The following is a 22,716-nucleotide window of genomic DNA, read 5'->3' as shown; positions in this document are numbered from 1 at the left end:
TACATGAGAAAATATGACGAAACTTACAATAGAACCGTTTCTTTAATTAAGAAATGAGTTTGATGTTATCTAACAGTTACAGTATTTTCATGATTAACCCATCGACACTTGATATTTTTAAGATTTCGCTGTTAATGCGATGTGAAAACACGACAAATTGAACAGAAGTAATTCAGAAGAATTATCTTTGTTCGATCAACAGACGGAATTTTTTTTAAGGAAGTTTAAATTAAAAACATACTAATGAAAAACTAAAATGCACAATTTTTTTTTCAAATATGGAAATGCCTTAGTTTTGTACTAAAATCAAGAAGAAATCGGAAGAAATTGCTGTTACATATTTAGATTCATTGGCAGATTTGTAAGATTTGCTTAGAATAGTCTTTTCTTAAATATTTTATCTGTTTCAAGAAAAGCATGCATCGCGAAATCAACTTCGATCGGTCGGTAGTTAGGAAATTGTTGTCCTACAATTTGATTAAAATATATTTTATGGTTGAAAAAGAAGTTATAAAAATTCAAAGTACATATAGATGCGCAATATTTTTTGCAGTATTACTTTTTGCTAAGATTCTTCATTTTTAGATTAAGCTAATGCAGAAAAATAAAGGTGGCTCGCAAGTCCTTTTGAGTAAATATGATTCTTTAGCGGTGCTGATCATTTAAGAGTCTTTATTTCTTTTTAAAGTTATGCTTGAATTCAAGGGAAACAATGCTACAACTCATCATTGAACTTTTAGTATTTTTTTAAATTGTCTTGATGGAATGAGAAATAGCTGCTCATCTTATATTCTTTATATTATATCCTACATAAGAACACAAGGACTATTTCGAAATAAATTTCGTAACTCTACACCGTAGCCAGATGCCGTGGACGATACCTGAGCAAATCACTCTCCCCTCCAAGCAGAACGATTTGAAGGTAGGAGGATGTTAAACCTGACGACCAAGGTCACCATGTCCAAATGTATCAGAAATCAGATTTCGGACCTAGGACTTGTCGATAATGTACTAGTCTATTTCTATTAAGTTCAATACTTATTTTTGTTATCAATGAGCAATCCTTAATATTTCATTATCCGATATTGTTTTAACCGGTTTATAAATGAAATGAATGAGGTAAAAACAAGTTCCTCCCCCCCCCCCCAAGTCTTCCAAGCAAATTGAGAAAAGTTTCTTGGAATAAAGCAGAAAAACATCTTTTCTTAGAATTTTCTTTTTTAAACATCGCGAAATTTTGGTTTGGAATGGATAGAGTCTTCAGTGAACCTAAATTATTGATTTGATCTGAATTTCCCCAATAAAATCGAAAAACTATACATTTTATTTGAGTTTTTGCTATGCATTCAACCTTTGTCGGATTTCAGGCGAGCATGTTATCTATTTAGTTTTCCACTTAGTCAAAATACGTTTTTATAACTGTTCATGTGCTATGCTTGAAAATTATATTTTCGAATTTTCTACTGTTATTCAGGTTTCTTACCACTATAAAACGGTAAGATCTTTTTAATATCATTAGGGCAAAACTCTAGATGCAAGGGAAAATAATAAAAGCAGAGATTGAATTGAATTGAAAAACGGAATTGTCTCAGCTAATCTGGGACAATGAGAAGTTTGAATACAGACTGAAATAAGATTTTCCAAACGCATTACTTATGGACATTCTACTGGATACAAAAATACTCCACTAAATGGTGCTTTCCTTTAACAATAATTCAAATGAATAAAAATAAGATACCTAGGTAAAATAATTTTAAGAAATTATATTTTTAAATTAAAAATTACATATTAGTGGCTTTAATCATTTCATTCATTAAGGATGATAAATGTAAGAAGTGCCAAAAGCGAAAATGTCCAGAAATAGCAAATATCTTATTTTGCACATGTCTAGGTACTTAAAAATTTTAAGATTTTAACTCTCCCTCAATGTGAAACTTCTTTTAGTTCCTGAAACATTAAATTAGTTTTAAATACATTTAACACTTTCGGCGTCTAATTCAGCCTGTAAAAAATATCTTTATACTCCGCTGAGAATTATTAAATTTTTATTTATTTTAATCTAAATTTTTCTATCTAATTATTCTATCTAAATTTTTTTTTCGTTTATCACATTATAAAGGCATCACTCATATGCATGCAAGTGCAAAAACGAATCGCACATCAAAGCCTGTATGGTCTGTATATCAGTCAGCGTGTAAGGCGTTACTTTAAATCCGCGAAAAACGGAAAAGATGTTTCAAGGACTTGCTATAAAAAAAGTGAATGACCGCATTTTAACTATTTATATACTCAAATTGACGAGTCATGCAATTTAATATCTAACGTTACCAATTTTGGGGGGTTTTCTTTGCAGTTAAATTTAATTGCGCATAATAACTGATATTTATAACTCTTCAATCATTTTGCACATCATTTAGCAAACATTTATCTGCGAGTTGCTTCAGTTTTTAAAAAATAAAACCGATTCTGATTTTCAACTAGTTAAACATGAGTAATTATAACATTTTAAAAAAGACATCACATTAATGCTTTCAAATTTAAAAGTAGAATTCGACCTTTAAAATTATCTTAAAAATGAAGGTGGGTGATAACAGCAGATGTCACACAAAAAAAAAATAGTATCTCTTTTTTTTTAAAAAAAAATTGGGAGTAACAATTATTTTTACACCATCTTAATCTATTTTTCACAGCATAACATCTGGAAAGATGAATAACAAAAATGGCAGACTACGCAATTAATCTATTTCCAGAATAATCAAATTACTCTTGAGAATAATCTCAGAAATTCGCCTATCTATCCATATTAAAAATTAGTTTAGATAAGAAACGAACCTTGTATAAGAAATTCTTTTGAAAGTTCCGGATTGCATAATACCTAATCGAAACATTTTTGAAAGAAAATTTAGAAGCTAGAACAGAAGTTATTGTCATAGTTTTTGAACTATAAAAATATATTATCTGGAATAAGATATTATATAATAAGTTCTTATGAAAGAATTATACTTTCTCATAATCGTTTTCATCTTGGGTTTTAACCTCACATCAGTATAACCCATTCCAATCAAGTGCCATACACTTCAATACTTCTGAAATAAAATGTTTGAAATTTTATCCCTATAATTTTGGGAAATACAAAATGTTCCCTTTGATAAATATTCTGAAACGGAAAAAGAATCTAGATCACTACAAGAACATTCTGTTAAATAGTAAATCGAATTGTAAATGAACGGAACATTACTTTCGAGCTCAAGCTGTTCAATGGCAAACAAGAACTGAAGTAAACGCAAGAAATGAATTAAATCAAAAATAAAATTTCAAAAAACAAAAGTGATTAAGGATGCATGTTTAAACTTTGAAACTACATCATTTCGAAAAATGTGCACACAATTTAAACAAAGGAATAAAAAAATTATCATTAAGTGACAAGGCCTTACAAATCATCTCGATGTCTGACAATATACACCAAAGGAAAACATTTTTCACGAAGGCGAAAACATAAAATCCAAAACAATTCACATTTCAATCTAACGCAGAAGGATTTTATCGAGGGAAGAAAAACGAAATTTTTTTAAGCTTGTCAACTAAAGCGCCCAAAGGAACAAAATATTAATTAATCAGAATGGAAACAAAGTTTTAAAATATATAAATAAAATTTATATACTTTATCTTCTACACAACACATTATTTCACGTATCCATCCAATGAACATGTCAAAATTATTATACCCCAAAGAGATGGTACAAGAAACAGGAGTTATGCAGGCTATCAAAAATACTAATTCAAAATTGCAATGCATACAAGAGTTTCCGAAACGAGGTAAGATTTTGTTTTAATCTCAAACTTCAGATCAGAGGGAGTAACCGTTCTCTCCATCAAAGAATTAAAAACACATGAACATATAAGAATCCAAATAATGCATTTTGATTAAAACTTTGTCATATTCATTCATTAAACCATTCCTTCATGGTTTTCATGAATTTGATTCGATTTTCTCTAATATAACTACGAATAAGCAGGTTCTGCCCCAAAAGTTTGTTTTATAAGCAGGTTCTGCATAAATAAAACAAATAAGAAACGCCCACTATTATAAACTAGGAGTTTAGACCAAGTTTTTTTATAAGAATATAGACAAAAATTTTAAAGATTTTTTAAAGACTCAATTTAATGATATCATCTAAAATATGTCACGAGGCTTGAAAAAATTTAGTTGTAGATAACAGTTATTCTAAATGTAAATCATATTTAACACAACATCGAAAGGTTAATAATGTTGATTGTATTTTACTGTTTAACTGAAAAAAGTGAAAATAGTGGAATACTTTCAAAGTCAATATATATATATTTCTAACTTGTCAGCTGGCACCTATTTGACTATTCGTTAGATTGAGAAGTGAATGCATAGCCACTTCAAAAAATTTATATTTTTTTAAATAATGCAAGGAACTTAAAACTTCTTTATTTTTCAATATTTCACCCTATTAAAAAAATCCTACATATATTTTTTAAAAGAATTTTAAATGATTTTTCAATAATTTTTCTGAAAAAGTTTTCAAAATTCTTCGTAATTTAATTTTTCTTCACACCGTCATCTTAAATTTAGTTCATTTCTAATTTACAGAATTTAGAAAAATTTACTTTAAAAAATCTACACGTTACATTAAATTGGATGTTAACGATTAATATTCCTGCTATAAGATCTCATTTAATACATTTTATTTGAACTGAGTGCTTTCATAATCTTATTAAAATTTTTTACAAGACACTAATATTAAAATTACATTAACATAAACATTGTATATTAGATATATCATCACCTAATAATAAGTATGAATGATCAAAAATATTGTACATTCTCATTAATAATTTAACTGTTATATAATTTTGATTAGTTCAATGAATGACCAGTGATGGTCTTACATATATTAAATTTTGAAGCATATTTAAACCTTTTTAATACTTAATAATATTTATTTATTTATCATTTTTTTATTTATTATTATAACATTATTGCTTGAAAAGCTTAGCATTGTTGCCTGAGAGAGAGATTAGTTATTTCATTTCTGTGCTATTTCCAGAAACATTTCTTCAAATTAAATCATTTAAAATTACAAACAAATCGTTAACTAAACAATAAACAAAGTTTTTTTTGTTTTTTTTTTACCAAGTTCTAAATTTCAGAAAGACAACCAGTTTTCTAATTTCAATAAAATACTGTACATCTTTCAACGGATTGATATAAACTAAAACATTTAATTTGATTATTCAGCAATTAATTTTCATAATACAAAGACTAACTACTAATATATTTCGATCTATAAAGATCCTATTAATATCTTATAATGAATTTTTAAGATAGTACTAGTATGTTACAAGTTGTCATTGAAAACAGGTTTTAAAATTAAATAATTCAGCTAATAAAAGTGAAAGTTCATACCTGAATTGCTTATCTTGCTTATTAATTATACTGTTCTTAAACTTAAAAACTTACTCGTCTGACATTCTGATTAAGTATTAATAATATGATGTTTATATTAATACCTTTTTTAGAAGTAAAATTGATTAGAATAAATCGAATAAATTCATTAATTTTTTTTTTTTTTTACTTGGAGTTCTGATAGACAAAATGAGTTTTCAGTAGATTCTGCAGTGTCTTTAGAAGAAAAGTGGTGTAATTTTATATTTTTTCTTTAGTATCTTTTACATTAGTACTAGACAATTTGGTCTACGATTATTTAATTAAAGATTTCTACTTTAGCAGACGAGGAGAAGTAAGATTACAGCTGAAAATTTATAAAAAGGAAAACGTATAAATGAAGCTTTGAATCGTCAATACGAAATACATTGTTAGAAGGGCAACAAATGAATCGGAATTCTTATGAAACGTCTTATAAATGGCAAACGTAAAAAATGATACTTTATAATCACATTTTTTGCTCTGTAACTTAAAAATCTTCAAGTCTTTATTCAAAACTGATTTGAGATGAATATTTAAAAAATGAATAAAATAGTTGGCATCCATTATTCGTATTCTATTAATTTCAAACTGCACGATGTGGCTCAATTATGGATTTTAGATGCAACGAGGAAACAACTTCAAGTATCAAATTCCTACGAAATAACTGTACATATTATATCAAGCGCAGATACCTGAATGAAATGAATTTCCGAAAAATTTCAATGCTTTATTTCAAACCGAATGATGTGGTTCATTTTAATTCAGACTTCCCAATAATTCTTTACAAATGATTATAATATTTACTATAAAATATTTCAACCTATCTGGCTGTTGGCTACAATATTTTGTTGATACACTCATTATAGCAGCTTTGTTATTGAAATTCCAGTACTGACCAGCCCAATGCGCTAAGATCAATTTCTTTTAAAGGTTATTCGTTTCATTCGATCGCGATGAGTCGTTGCTATCCCTAACTGAGCATCGTATCGATTAGGATGTATTATTTAAAGGCAATAATTCCAAATTTTACAAGTAAAAACCAGTGCTTAACTAATGCTAGTTCTGAGACAGATTAAGAAACGCAATAACATTCCTATTTATTCGTAACTTCAAACTTTTTTTAAAAAAGTTTTTTTTTTACTGAAAAAGCTTTAATTCATTTTTTCTCATCACTGAAAAACTTTGCTACTCGAAATAAGGAAGACAATCAAATTCACAACATTTCAAGTACAAATGGAAATGAAATTTGAATTTTCAGGCATTTTTTTCTTAATTTCACTTGGCTTCATAATTTCATTTTACAAAAAAAATTTCTGAAGACTGTTTCTGATAAAGTTTAAAATTTATAAATTTTATTCAAGCATTAAAAAAGCATATGTAAGAACTACAGTCTTGGCAAGATGGTGAAATTTTAACGCTTCACTCCCTCTAAAAGAATGAAAATCTGCTGGTACAGCATTTCCACAACCTATGAAAACCACATCTGAATCCATTTTATAATCAAGTGTATAGTGAGTGTGTTGAATTTTTCTAATAAACTGCCCGGTTTTAAATATAATATTTTTAATCTACACAAACACAGCTACACTACAAAATTTACAAACACACATAGATAATTAGGTTAAAGAAAACAGTATGGTGGAGGAATTCCGCCGTTTTCAACCGAAAGCATTCGGCGTTAGCGCAAGGGTTGAAAAAGTCGACCTCAGGATGCAGGTCTGCCGTTCAACTGCTTGTCTTCTGTAAGACGCCACAAGGGGGAGCTCTCTGCACATGGGGAAAAAGAGGTGCTACAAGCGTTTAATCCAGGGTTAGAAACTTTTGTGAGCATTTCATTCTTACACAAGCATGATGCGATTTGATATGCTTAATGTTTACCGACCTCTTCTGGCAAATATTGTGTTTTAACTACATAGAGGCTCAATTAAGTGATTCACATTCGTACACTAGTAAGACTTGCGTACTGAAGGAGGAAAGACATTTTTATCAATGATATTAACAACTGCCGGTTTATAATTCAAAAATTTGTTCTTTAATATTAATTTTGAAATAATTAAAGCCACAATTATCCAATACGTTGAAGGCTCTTTTAAATATGGTGCAATCTGATATGTACTATTTATAACAAATGAATGAAGTAGAGCTTCCGCTACTAAGTCATAAATTTTCTAAAGCTCTGGTACTATACCTTTTCGTGTATTCGAATTTCCAATTAGGCAAATGATTAGAACTGCTAAGTTTCAGGGAAGCTGGGGGGACGCAGAATGCAGGTAGATCTATTAAAAATATATACTTCACTGTAAATAAATTCGTCAAAAGAACAAATTCTATGAACTATAAAATATTAGGGCTATAAAGTTTGTTGACACTAAATCCCTAAAATCATAAAATAAAGTTGAGAATAATTATTTACAGTATATGGAATTTTAATTATTAATTGGTTATGGCATATTCAGTTTTACAAGTCTTATAAAATAATTTTTACAATTACATTTGTTTGTAGTTTATTATTTCTTCATAATAAAAATTCGTTCTTTTGATCTTTGACCTTTTTGACGTTCTTTGACCTTTTTGCTGCCGAATTTTTAAAATCGCTATTTTAAATGCTGTGTTTGCAAGCAAATTCAATTTTTTGAAGAATTGAACTGTTATACGGCACCCGATTAATTATATGATACGACTCAAATCTGTAATAGTGAAAAAGATAAGCACATGAAGATAAAAAAAAAATAGCGGGATGCAGTAAAATACTGACTGAATTATAACCTGCGAAAATAAGGGATAAGCATCCGAATGATGAGGGTTAACATCTAAAATATAACCTTTGAAAGAAAATAACTCGAAATATTTTTATTCAACAAAATATCCGTCTTTAGAATAATTCATCGATAATTTTTGGTTGGACGTTTGGTATTGCCGATAATTTTTGGCTGGTGGACAATGATGTCAGGTCCGCAGATTTTCTGCAGAAAAGAATCCGAGTATCCGAATTTAAAAAGAAGCCAAATAATATTTAATTTCCTTTAACTAAATTGAACTATAATGAGTTATTTTGAAGCCAAATAAGAGAAAATGGGCTTGCCCTCTTGTCAGATTTATCTTGCCCCCCCCCCCCCCCACCGTCGACCATCTTCTGCCGCCGCCTCTGAATTAACCTCCCTCCCATCTTGTATGTTTCACCACTCTTGACCAAGACTGTAGGTGGGAAAATCTATACCGTTCAATTCCCTGCAAATGTAGGCAATGAATATTCATCACATTCCATTTGCTGAGCGGAGATGCAAGAACAAAAACTGTGGTCTGCCGAGCATTGTAGGATTCGTTCCCAGTCACAAGGAATGTCGTGGTGGGCGAATCCCTCGAAACGCTCGAAGAACGATAGCGATGGGGCGGAGATAGAAGTCGAATCCAGACGTTGATCAGAGGGGTGGAACTCTCTCAACATTGAACATGCACAGTTAAGTAATTTCATTAAAACATTCACGAGTGCATAAATGTATATTTATAAATATAATTTCATTATAAAAACATACAAATCTATAATTACAAAATTCAGAATTCAAAACCTTTGCATTTTGAAGGCAAATTCGTTTGGTCTGATATCTTACAAATGGCGCAGTTAACGTCATATTTAACTTTAATTTTAAATCGATCGTTTTTAACAAATACATTCCATATTAAATACAGGTGATTCATAGTCAATAACAATAACTTGTACGTTCATTTTCTTTTAAATCGTTTAGATGGGGAAAAAATACATATAGTGTTTAAATTAATAATCTTTTAACTAAGTTTTTTTAAAAGCAATATTGAAGCAAAATAAATTTTTCCAAAAATTACAATCTAAAAATAGGTCGTTTCAAAATTTAAATCACAATTACTCATTCTATTTGAATGTAACGAATATGGTTGATATTCTTGCAAATATAAACAGTATGATAAATAGATATGGCACAGTAGAATTCTAAACCTTAACTGCTTTGATTTTGAGAGATTAAAGGGTGAACCTTAAATTTGGTTTTCTAAACTGTCGAAGAGTCTGAACCATGACCATTGAGGAAATATGTGGCGCATCTTCGATTCTAGGAATATGAAGCTAAAAGGATAAAAATCAAGTTTCGCGACGTTTTAACAGTTACCGCTATTGCATTCCGAGATTCATAGGGTAACCAGCGCATTTCAAGAGGTTAAATATTTTTAAGTTTGAATTTAACAATGAAAAAAATAATTTTATAAATGTGCTAAAATGAAATAAAAAGCATACGCATATATATTCCTAAAAAAAGCATTGAAATATCTTAAGACTTCCAAAACAATCGTATTAGATAAAAAAAAATCGATAGATTCAAGATTCTCATATGTTATTTCAGAATTGATTAAAAATATTGTACAGCATTTTAGAATATACCGATGGCACAAATTTGCAAACTTTCGAGTCTAGATATCGACAACATAATTCACAAGCAACTTGCAAAAATAAAAAATGTACATATATATATATATACGAGCATTTAGAATTTATAAAAATTGTTAGAATAGAGTGTTTAGTTGATATTTTTTTAAATTTAAGTTTCTAATAAAATCAATGAGTTACATTGTACATGAGAAAGTAAATAGCAGAATTCTCATAAGAAGCGCAAAAGAAAAAAAAAAAAATTGTTGTTTTCGTATAGCCATGACCAGTTTTAATGTTAGTTTACAATGCTACGTTTTTTTCAATCTTTAAATTTTGTACTACATAAATAACTGCATCATAAAAATATTTTCAAATAAAAAAAATTAATGCATTTAAATGCTTTAGTTATATATCAAATAAGACATTTAAAACTTCTGCTATTCAATCATTATTAAAATTTCAACATTTTAATAAAATATAAATAAATATATGTTCAAGTTAAAAGTAACATAATATTTAATAGCAACTACTAATTTTTTAGCAACTACTAATTTTTAAAAGTAAGTAACATAATATTTAATAGCAACTACTTAGTTTTTTCCAATAATCCAATAGTTTTATTATTGGATTTTATTATTTATTGTATTTAATCCGATACTTTTATAATTATATTAAGACATGGTTTTTTTAGTTATATTAACGTCCCGTTTTAAAGCAACACTAGGGCTATTTATATTAATGCATGGATTCAGACAATGACTAAAAATGTTTAAAATTTAGAATCTAACTCATTACTTTTAGACAAGCTGTGATATAAAATACCAATAGTTTATGAGTAATACCGAATTAAATTCTTTTATATTGGAATTTCCTACTCTCTGGTAACCTGAAAGTTCGATTAATAAATTTGAGAGCCACCAATTCAATTACAAAGAGATAAGCAAACGTTCATTACGCGTAAAATAAATTTTCAACGTTAAGTTAATCCTGCGCAAAACAAATTTAGCACTTTCCCTTATATTTTATGCAGTGTAAAATATTTATCTCTTGTCATCTTCGCTGTTTTTATTTACACAAATAAAAAAACATTTTATTAACAATTTACGCAATTACAAATTTGAAACTCGTTTAAGATTAAATAACTCTGTCCGACATTGCATGTCTCGAATCATGGTCTCCAGTTACACGGAAAACATCCTCCCACGTTATACTGAATTACTGAATTTGCTTTTATTAAGATTTAATAAAGAATATTTTACAAAATTTCAGAATTTGAAAACATTAATCAAAGGGCCATAAATAATTATGAAATGTTTTGAATAATATGTTATTAAAATTTTTGTTAAGCTTACGCTCAAATAAATTATCGCCGGGAAATATAAAAATTATCAGATAAAAAAAAGGATTGGAAAGGGAGCAGGAAAAGTAACTTCGTTCACTTAAAAGAAAGCATATGGATGCCAATCGAAACGTTGGGTTGCACGAAGCCCAGGAACATGCATTTTGTCAACACGCTTTAAACGAAAACCCCATGTGAAAGACGTAAAAGAAAGTTAATAAACTCCTGATGTTTTACAAGAGCAACTATAAAATATTTCTTTTTTTCCCCCTCTTACACCTAATAATATATTTAACACTGATAATTTAATATTTTTCATTTCGTATACTAAAGGAAGATTTTTTAAAAAAAAATCTTTATTTAAAAATGCCAAGAAGTGAAAACTCATGAAAATGGATATTTTTTTTAAATGTTCCAAATAATTTTCCAAAAGGAAATTGTATTTTTAAAAAGTTTAACTGTACAGATGCAAGTTTTGACGCTAAGGATTTGTAGTTTAAAATTTGTTGCTCTAATATTACAGTCAAGATCCGCTACCCGTTATAAGATGAGAGTTAAAATTATTTTTCGAAAATGAACGAACATTCATGTTTGCTAAATATTTTTATAATGAGCCATCACGAATTGGGCCTTCAAAATGCACAGATGTTTCAAAGTGATTTATAAAGATAATAAAAACAAGGATACTTACCTAAATATCTAAAAAAATATTAACCATTAAAGGTTACTTAACTTTATTACAATTCATCTTTAACAATTATGATATATAATGATTTCAACTTGATTATTGGTTAGTTATTTTAAAAACAATACCTGAAAACAGAAAGCTAGAAGAAATACCTTAAGGTGCTAAAAATGTTCGTTTGTTCTCACCCTCCCCCCTCAATTTTTCATTATTAAAAAGTATACGATCACAATTGAGAGCAAGAGAGCAAATTTGCACTTATTCTTAAAAACTTTAGAAGCGATTTTACAATAATTATGAGAAATGGCTTTTGATATGTGTTATTATTCAATTATATGCAAGAAAAAAACTCCACAGATAAGAAAAAAATTTACAAATGCAATTCTCCCAAGGAAGTTTATGAAACTAGAAATACATAAAAAACACTATTTATCGTAAAGGTGACTGTTTTCCCAGATTTAATCTATTTGATTATTTGATATATTTTATATTTGATGTTCTCAGAACGATTATTAAAAACGAAAATTCGTCTAATATGCTTCACATGTTTAGGATAAATATTACAGATTATTAAGAATTAGTGATCGCTTGATGCTTTCTATTAACACGAATCAGTTGCAAAAACCAAATAAAAAATATCAGAATTAAAATACACAATTCATTAAAGCATTTGCTGTAACAAGATAATTATTTCAATTAAAATTCAAGCATTAATACTCCAAACTGTTTCTAAAATCAAATTATTAATTGTAAGCAGTCACATATTGATATACAATTTGTGAAATTGTATGTAAACTACCGAAAAGGCAATTAGAACATTTTGCAAGAGAAGTCCAAAGAAATTATAAAGGGTAATGCATCGCACCCTACTTTTTATTTTTTTTCTAACTCAGTTTTTAACATTTTTTTTTCTTTCTGTAAGAAATGCGATTCGGAAATAAGAAAAAAAAATTAAAACCAACTAAATTGAATTTATGACAAGATACAAAACTGGCTTTTTAATTAGAGGTACAAAATTGTAGTCAAGATACAAAAAATCCCTGAATCTCGTTTTGGTACATTCACAAATTTTAAATGCTACTTTTGTGCAACATAATTATTAAATGCTTTATCGGAAATTGCGGTCAAATAATCTTATATTACCACTTCCCACATCTTATCAATGGTAGTAGTACATGGAGTCTACGACCATATTTTACGCATTTAACAAATACCATGCATAGGATGAATAAAGAGATCTAGTTGGGTTTAACAGATATTTACGTCTCGTTTTAAATGAATTTGATCATTCTGAGATGGACCTCGTAAATTCAAATTCAAACCGTGGTCAAATGACTAGAAAGGCATCTGAGAATGCACTCGTTTCTCCAAACTTCCGCGTCACTTCAGTGGTATGGCATTTGATTCCGTTTATGTGAATATAGACCAGACTTACTTACACGACAGCTCTTTGATGGAATGGAGTTTCAAACCTAGTCACGAAGCTCCAATAATGAATATTTTGAGAAATCGAAATTTTAAATCACGGACAGAAAAATAATATCCGATTCAGTTTAGTGAAAATATACCATTATTTGCATTTTAAAACCTCTCTCGCAAACAACTAATTAAATCATTCCAGTGAACATGTACAATAGCCAATAGTCTTTTTAATAAGAAAACTAGAACAATGCTCACCCGTTGTGCTTTTATGGAAATGTAAAACCAACGTTAAAGAAATTCTTCCTTCTATTGTCTTCCATCCAATCTGAAAAATAAATTACACTGTAGCATTTATTAACTTCAATTACGATAAAATGCAATCCAAATGAACTACTTTTAATCGCTTTTACTTGTGTACTAACAAATAAAACATTTTTAATCAAAAATAGGGGAATCGAAATAAAATCGCAAATGTTTTCAAACTAAAATATAAAGAAATTATTTTACAATGAATATCCTAATTCCTAAACACTCAGTAAAATATTTATAATAATGTCATTAAAATTTTAATTGCCCTATATCATTTCTAACTAGTTACCGCCATTTCAGCTATTTTGTTTGGGCATCTAGATTTTTAATAAAAGATACTCAGTTTTTTTTTTTTTTTTTTTATATACTTATAATAGTTTGTCTCCAAAAAAATTTTCTAATAAAAAAACTTTTCAGTCTAACGTATTTCATCATTTATCTATACTTATAATAAAGCTCAATGTGTGTGTGTGTGTGTGTGTGTGTGTGTGTGTGTGTGTGTGTGTGTGTGTGTGTGTGTGTGTGTGTGTGTGTGTGTGTGTGTGTGTGTGTGTGTTGGCGCTCTACAGGCCAGACCATTCAACCGACAGCTACCAAATTTGGCACGTGTATACCTTGGTGGCCGGGAATGTGCACCTGGGGGTTATTTTTTTGAAATTTTTAATTAGAATTTTATTTATTTAAAAATTAAGCGAAATTTTGGCGTGTTTCAGCTATAACTTCCGAAAATATTACCGTACAAAAAAGATTTTTACATCAAGTTAAAGATCAAAAATTTATCTTTTAAATGATACCAATATTTTAATCTTAAAATTAAGTTTCTATTTTTAATGAATTTTTAAATAAATATTTTAACTATATTTTTCAACAATTTTTTCGTACAAAATAAAAATAAAATTTAAGCTGCAAGAGCACGTTTCGCATTCATGAGGGAAAATTAGCTTTTTTCAAAGTGTTGCCATCACATTGATTAAAGCTCCGATTAAAAATAAATCTTTTTGGAAATGAAATCTGCAAAAATATAATTTTCAGCACGTGTTTGTAGGAAATGAAACAAATATAAAATATTATTTTTTCTAAAAAATAAATTTAAGAAAAATTATTTTATGATCTTTTACACTCTCTATATTATTAATCCAATAAATCAGTTTTATTTTAAGACAAGTTTTGTTTAATATGAACAGGATATGATTCAAATCTGGGCCACACAGCTAATTTGTAAACCTTTAGTAATAGACACAGATCTGCTAAAATGGTCTAAATGGAAAATGATTATATTTTATGTAAATTGATTCAATAAATGCTAATAAATAACGAATTTGATTTTACATAAAGCTTCTGCTGTGGAAATCACGTTTAACAAATTGTTCTTCAAACACTAATATTTTAAATAAAAAGAGTTAATTTCCAATCAACTAAATCAATCACTTAAACTGACTGATTTATGAAAATTTGAATATGCCTATTCAATAAAAAAGATAATTTTAGATTTTCCATCGACCGCTTCAAAGAAAATACGCCAATCAGTGCGCAGGTTTCTCAAGATTAATTGACCTAACGTTATGAAAATGTTGAGTTTTTCTAAAGTTTTAACATTTAAAGTTTCATAAATCAGTTGATCGTGGAAAATAGAAACATTCATTCATTTATTTCAAATTTGGTGTGTCCAGAATATTTCTCAGAATATGATACCTTACTGCATTAAATTTAGACTTCATAATTTTTGTAAATATATTTAAAGGCCGAAACAAAATATTATTATTGATTTCATTTCAGTCCTTTTGAAAGCAAAACTAAAAACTGAATTTTATGCTGAATCTGAGAAATTTTTTGTTGAATTATTCTTTGAGATATTACATAAATTATGAAAAATATTTTGTAGTTCACATAAGACTTAAATACCAAACGATTCTGTTTGCAGTACTCATATTCAATAATAATAATAATAATAATAAATAACAATAAAGATGATAAATAAAATAAAACGCTTGGTTTCATTAAAAAATATCTTTACATTAATTGCAATTTCATCGTTTCCACTTTAAATTAAAGTTGAAGTTTTACCGGAAATGACAACAAATTAGGAAAATATATATAGTAAATTGAACGAAACGATCTAAACAACAGTATAAGTTTGGTATAACTATCAAAATTTGAAGATTAAAAATGTTTTGTTTGAGAGGAAGATATTAAGAGACAAATTATTTGAAATATTTCATTGAAAATTGTAGCGAGCGGTAATACTGGCGAACCGGCTGATCGCCAAAGGCGGCTAGTTATTAATAAAATTATGGAATGTTGGCAATTCATCCAAAATTCGAAATTCAGTTCAACTTAATTAATTAGCTGATAACCAATTTAATAATTTTAAAATGGTATATTTTCATCCAGAATAAAAAACTCCAGAAAATTTCAACACATCATTACCGAAGTGAAAAATTCAATTACAAATTTCAATCCTAAAAAGTTAAAATAGAATTTCGTTAGAACTTGCGTATCAGTCGAAGATGCTTATGGATGTCCTTGTTGCTGATAACATAACGAAATTATATACGGTGAGCGAGATTACACGCTTTTAAGCATTAAGTATGAAGTTCAAATAGTGATGGAACTAGAAAAATACTTGAGTCATTGAGATTTGTTATGGCGGGCATACTAATAACTCAGTCAAAACAAAACTGGATAGAAATCTTAGTAAATAACTGAAGCGACTTGAAGACACAGATTGTCTTTTATGTGGTTCATTGGTTAACATCAACAACAAAAGGCACATGTGGTCGCCATACTGTAGTAGGCCTAGAGAACTACACGTAAAATTTCTCGGGAGAAAGAGCCGAGATCACACACAAGTAAAGCTCGCTTCTGTTAAAAAAAAAAAAAAAAAAAAATTAAAGCTTAACATCAACAGTGAGACTACGTGATATTTACATGATTGGCAGCTAGCTCCGCCCAAGAAGACCACGTGGTTAACTGAATTCTTAACATCTTGCCACTGGATGAACCAGGGGGTTCATAAAAATTTCCAAGAGTAAATAATTATATTTATATTTCATATGCAAGGGGATATTTATCTTTGTATTCTTTGATATGTGTTTTAATAGTTGCAGCCAAAACGAAAGGTGAGCAAGTTACACCAAAACAACGTCTATTAAAATGATACATTGTTACTGGTTGAGATCTATCACAGTTTTTATAATACAAGAAACATAAAAATAGTTCCTATCCAATTCCGCAACTTCTATTTGTAAAAAAGCCCGAGCAACCTCCACAAAATCCAATTTTATGTTCTCTAAATTTTAATATAACATCAATAAGGTTAGGATTTAAATTTTCTCCTGAAAGAAGGCCTTCATTTAGACTAATATTATTACTTTGCTTACTGCTGGCATCATATGGCATTCTAGTATTTATACTGGAAGAAGTTTCCCTGAAAACCGGCATTACATATCCAGTAAAAACATTCGTCATGACACATCTGAATTATGCCTTCGTAAATCTGTTCTTGCAGAACTGCATTATACCTCCCAAACAACGCTTGATCCTTATTAAATCTTTTTTCTAAAGCAATTAATCTCTTTTCCACAACGTCAAAATTATTAATTAATTTTTCTTTAATTTCGTTTTTTTTTTCATTGCAACGGTGCTTCATATCGTCCGTTCTTTGTTTTAAGTTCTTTTCCGAAATTACATAAATTATCTCTGGATTTATTTTCCGAAGTCGCATCGAGCAAGAAACGATCTACCCAGATCAGATTCCACTACACAAGATACGGTAAACGCAAAAGGATGTTTCCTTTTTTGGAAGTCTGTCATTTGACCAATCAATGTGTCACCAAAAAGTATAAGTTGCAAGTTTTTTTTTTTTTTTTTTTTTTTGCTTCTCCCCTTAGAACATTGTACAGGAACACCCAGCAGGATCTGGAGAGGGGTGGAATTTTCCAGGGAGTCAGATAGCAGGCAGGTGGCTGGAATTGCTTTGTTTACAAGTTGGAGGTCAACATTCGAATATGTCCGCAACAGTTATTTCGTCTGACGCCAAAGCCTCAATGTTTATGAATTGAAAAGGGGGAAATCTGCTCCTTATTTTTAGACGTACAACGTCGAATATTTTCTCGGTGGGTTCGCGTTTCGAGAAAGTATAAATTATAAGTTTCTCTTGATGTATTGGTTTCAAATTTAAAGCGTGTTTTAGAACACTACGCAAAAAGGACTTTTATGACCTTGAATCAAAAGTCTAGCCGTGACCCTATTTGAACCATTTTCTGCCTGGACGTTAGCAGTTAAAAAAAAAAAAAAAAAGATGTAAAAAATGGAATGCATGCACTGTATCTTGTAATTATACAAAATTAAACTCCAAGCTTATAATTTTTTTCATTTCTGAAATCGTTTGAGTATAACAAAAACAAGAATAACTTAACCTTTGAAAATAATTTATAAATGCCAATTTTTTTTAAATTACAACCTTTAGCATTGTGGCAAAAATTATTTACTTTAAAGCAAAATATTATGCAAAAATTTTCTATTTATATTTAATGCAAAAATAATAAATTAAAAAATAAGTGAATTAAAATGCTTATTGTTTCAGAAAACTGTGTTTAAAATAGTATTAATTATTTTTTGAAGCTCAATCTCCTCCATACCAGCTCTTGAAACAGTTTCAATTATAAAATAACAAATTAAATATTCCTTCCATAAAGAATTTTGCAGGTCATTTGAAAATTGGCTGATATTATATCTTTTGAGCAGTGCTTAAATCAAAAATCATAATTTTTTAAAAATGCTACCAAACGTTCTCTTTGGTTAGAAATTCGGAGTTTGATTGCTGTATTCATAAAATCGGACATTTTTTTCCGTAGTATTCATATTTTGGCATTTAACAGCTATTGTGGGTATGCAGAGTCGTTTGGAAGGAAAAGGAGAGTTTATGATTAGGATAGTTTTGGCCGTATATTTGCAAAATTTTAAATGGTATACATAGACAAGAAAATATTTTTTCCGTAAAATATTATTTACCCTGTGTTAATATTCTGTCATTTTAAATCATTAAATTTTTGTAAATTTTGAAAATTTACATTTTTAATGAAGTTATTTCTTAGATATGGATCTACCTATATCTTAATAAGTTTTCAACACTAGAATATTATTCTCTTTATATTTTAATAAATAACTGAAAGCAATTGCTGTGGAAATTAACTAATTTAAAATTTTGCAAATTTATCAAAATTATTTTTAAAAATTTATAAGAATTTTTAAGTACTTGGAGTTATATCAATAACTCTTTAAATGAAAAAAAAAAAAAAAAAGTGGAGAGAGAACTTCTGAATGATTAAATTTTCTGAAGCAGCAATGATTTTAATGAATATGCAAATATACTATTTCAACGTTATTCTTCAACATCAAATGCGTCTTTCCGTAATTAATAAATTGTAACCAAACACAGCGGTAAAAAAACAGAGCGTCAGGAAAATTTTTAGGTGAAATTATAAGATGTTATGAGTGCCCAGATCACACTCCCCCAAGTACACAAGTCAAGTTCGCTTCTGCTACAAAAAAAAAAAAATTATATTATATATATTATATATATATATATATATACTAACATCAACAGTGAGACCACGTGATATTTACAGGCAGACATGATTAACTTAGAACCACGTGATTGGCAGCTAGCTCTGCCCAGGAAGACCACGTGGTTAAATGAATTCTTAACAGCTGCATTCAACTAAACTACAGGGACCTAAAAAGCACCAAACTTTTCTAATTATCATTCCGAGGTCAGAGCAGACGTTCACCATGCCACTCGTTCGTCATTTTAATCCATCCTTTATTTTCGTATGCTTACATATATCTTTGTTCATTTGTTTCTTTCAAAAGAAAAACAATTTCCGATCAAACTTTTAACTTGCTAAAGAACATGCATTACGTACTTAAATATCATTCACACATTTTAAAATGTAAAATACCTTGAATGAAAATAAAATTAAAAATATCCATTTTAAAATGTAAGATATTTTTTAAGTCTTTAAAGAGTGGGCATATTTTCTATAAATTTCCCGAGCCAAATTTATTCCAAATGCACAATAGTATAGGTCGCTCAAATGCCTAATTTAGAACAGTTTCTTATTAAGAATTCTTAAAATTTTAACAATATTTTTAGACATGACATAGGCTTGGAACAAAAAAAAAAAAAGTTTATAAAATAATGCATTTTACAAAACAAAAAAAGTATGATTAATAGAAGTAAAATAAGTATGATTAACTGAACAATGAAATGAATAAATTTATATGAAAATTGCTTGCTATTTTAGAAATATTGCAAAACTATGACATAAAAGAACATCGATCTCGAATGATAAAATTCGATTCCGAACGATGAAATTCGTACTTCCGCGCAAATGTGTCACGTCTGCATTTTTATTAAAACTGAAGTTCGGCATTTTTTGGAGTATATTGTTACGCATTATTTTAAAAATGTCTTTTCGGGATACCAATTTCGTTTCCATGAAATTTTTATTGAATTCTTCAAAATGCATATTTTAACAGATTAAAGCAAAAAAGTATATGTATTTACAGTTTAGTACTATTTATTTAAAACCTTTAAAAAAATTTTGATGCATTGTTAACAAGGAATAAAATATTTCAATATCATCAATTTTTAAGTTGGAATGCTTCTGCAAATCGCGTATTGCACAAATGTATCTAGCTATCTACAGAAAACGTAATAGCAGATGCAATCAAGACAAATGAAAACGCAAGGCAAACTTAAAATATTTTCATGGTATGTGATGTACCGGGCTAAAGGTTCGAATCATCTTTAAATTTTTATGGTATATATAAAAATATATTGCAGATACAAGCCATATTTTTATTTCAATCGATCAGAAAGGAAACTCCGAAAATATTCCATTTTCTAGAACTTGTATAAAAAATACCCCCTCAACAAAAAATAGATAAAAAATCTTGCACCAGATTCATGCTACCGATCGAACTTTCATAACTATTTTTCTCTAATAGCATGAAAACAATACACTCCATGTCTTTTTATTACATGCAATTGTTTTTATTTACACAAGTGAGCGTGTAACTACCTCACCTGGGAAAATAAAAATCTGAACACTCGTAGCATTAACGGCCTAGCCAGAGACCAGCTTTATAGTGCGGTGGAGGTTGTAACATGTTTATTAAAAAAATTGCAAAAAATTTCGGGGAAAACTCCCATTGTTTATATGATCTTTCCCCCCAAACATTAGCAAATTCATCAAATGTGTCCAGTTTTCATCGTATTTGTATGAGATTTTCATTTGGCACTAAAAATATCAATGCATTTCCAGACATCTTTTTTTAGGAATATTTTATATATTTGGATACATTTTTGGAACGCAATTTTACAAAATTCAGCTCGATGAAATAATTTCAAGGATTATAATAAAATTTCTCTTCCATTTGAATTATTGATTGTCATGATAAATAATTTTTCCCTTTTATCATAAAAACTAACAGGAAATTTCAAAGATGTTTTGATTTTTTAGGACATGAAACTAACAGTATAAAACCAGCGGCAGTGGTCTCCTAAAAACGTTTTCATACACTAATAAGCGCATTATTCCTGAGAAGGCCTTGCATGGCATATAATAATTACAAAATATTAACTTCAGGCAGGAATTTAGATTTCGAATTTTAGAGATGGACTCCTAGCATGCGAAAAATATGAGAAAAATAAATATGTTTTAAACGCGTTGTTCCCAACAAACAGTAACAAAAATGTGACATAAGTACATTTGTAGTCACAAAACCACATAACAAATTTGATATATTTAAGTCACTACGTTTTCTACTTGTCACGTTTACGTGCTTTTGAAAAGAGACTGACAGACGGCCAACCCCACGTTGAGAGGCATCTACAATACAATTGTTAAATTTATGTACCAAATTTTATCTATCTAGCTCTTTTTGTAATTATCGTGTTGTTAAATTATATCTGAAACGACAACCAGACTTCCTATGAACAGATATTACTCAAAATTCGATAGAAATCTACAAATTGGTATAAAGACCATACACCAAATTTCATCCGTCTAGCTAAAAGCGCTTTTGAGTTATGTTCATAGAGATAATGCCAAAAATTTATATTTCGCAGAGATCCTTCAAAATTTTGAGTTCGAATTTCTTGATTATAATTATCTCTCCATAACCTGAGTGCGAGAAATTAAAAAGAATAAAATAAATCCTACATAATTTAAAAGTTAATTTGAGTCATTTGATTTTTTAAAGCTATGCTAAGTCGTTTATATCATATTATTAAATATATTTGTATAAAGGTGTGCAGTGTGGGGAGAGCGAGAATATGTATTTTAAAAGATTAATTCAAGTGGTACAGCGGAAGTTAAGATGAAGAGCAGCTGAAACTGACATTGCAGATGAATCATCATTTTATTTAATCCTCCCAATTTAAATACCGTTTGCGGCAACAGTTAAAACTATTTTGTCTACACACACATAAAAAAAAGGTGTCTTAGCGTCATTAATAAAATAATTTGCAGTGAGATGTGGCAATGATATTTTGACTTAGCAAAAGCAATACAAGCTTGGCAGCTGAAAATGAAACTGATAACTTTGGCTTTCAGATATGCTGACTAAGTGGTTCCTAAAATTCTCTTCACTAGGAATTAATTAAAGCAAACAGTAAAATAAATAAACGGATAAATTAAAAACAAACTGCAGGGCCACCATAAAAAAATTTTTAATACACAAAATGCATAGCATTGCGAATTCAGACCCAGGGGCATACCTACATAAAATAGCGCTCAGGACAACTAGCACAGCAGTGGCTCCTCCTTTCCTTTTTTAAACTGCAGTTCGTTCATTTCTTCTTCTCTGCCTCGTGCCAAAAATATTATAATGAGGAATGGAAAATTAAATTTTAATAATTATAAATAAAACATTTTTGTATAATACAGCCTAGCAGTCGATCAATACATCTTAATTATTCTACAGATAAATTGAACTATTTTTCAGAATCTAAATATAGCAGTTAGAGCCGATTGTTTTAAAAAAATGCATCGAAAATGAGTAGAAACATTTGAAATTATGTTTTAAAAACGTAATGATTG

The 22,716-nt window shown here is 28.9% G+C and overlaps 1 long non-coding RNA gene across 1 annotated transcript in view; it reads right to left on the bottom strand.

Moving 5' to 3' along the window:
• LOC129965508 (uncharacterized) overlaps nucleotides 1-22,716 on the bottom strand; it is a 29,160-nt gene that overhangs the window by 1,235 nt on the left and 5,209 nt on the right. The window contains exon 2 of the long non-coding RNA XR_008784222.1: nucleotides 13,553-13,622. This is a non-coding gene — a long non-coding RNA (uncharacterized LOC129965508). The remainder of the gene's footprint in view (nucleotides 1-13,552; nucleotides 13,623-22,716) is intronic.

The sequence above is a fragment of the Argiope bruennichi genome, chromosome 4 (genome assembly GCF_947563725.1).
Source record: "Argiope bruennichi chromosome 4, qqArgBrue1.1, whole genome shotgun sequence".
In the NCBI taxonomy this organism is placed as follows: Eukaryota; Metazoa; Arthropoda; class Arachnida; order Araneae; family Araneidae; genus Argiope; species Argiope bruennichi.
The sequence above is the reverse complement of the archived record's forward strand: the minus strand, read 5'-3'. Positions and strand labels throughout refer to the sequence as shown.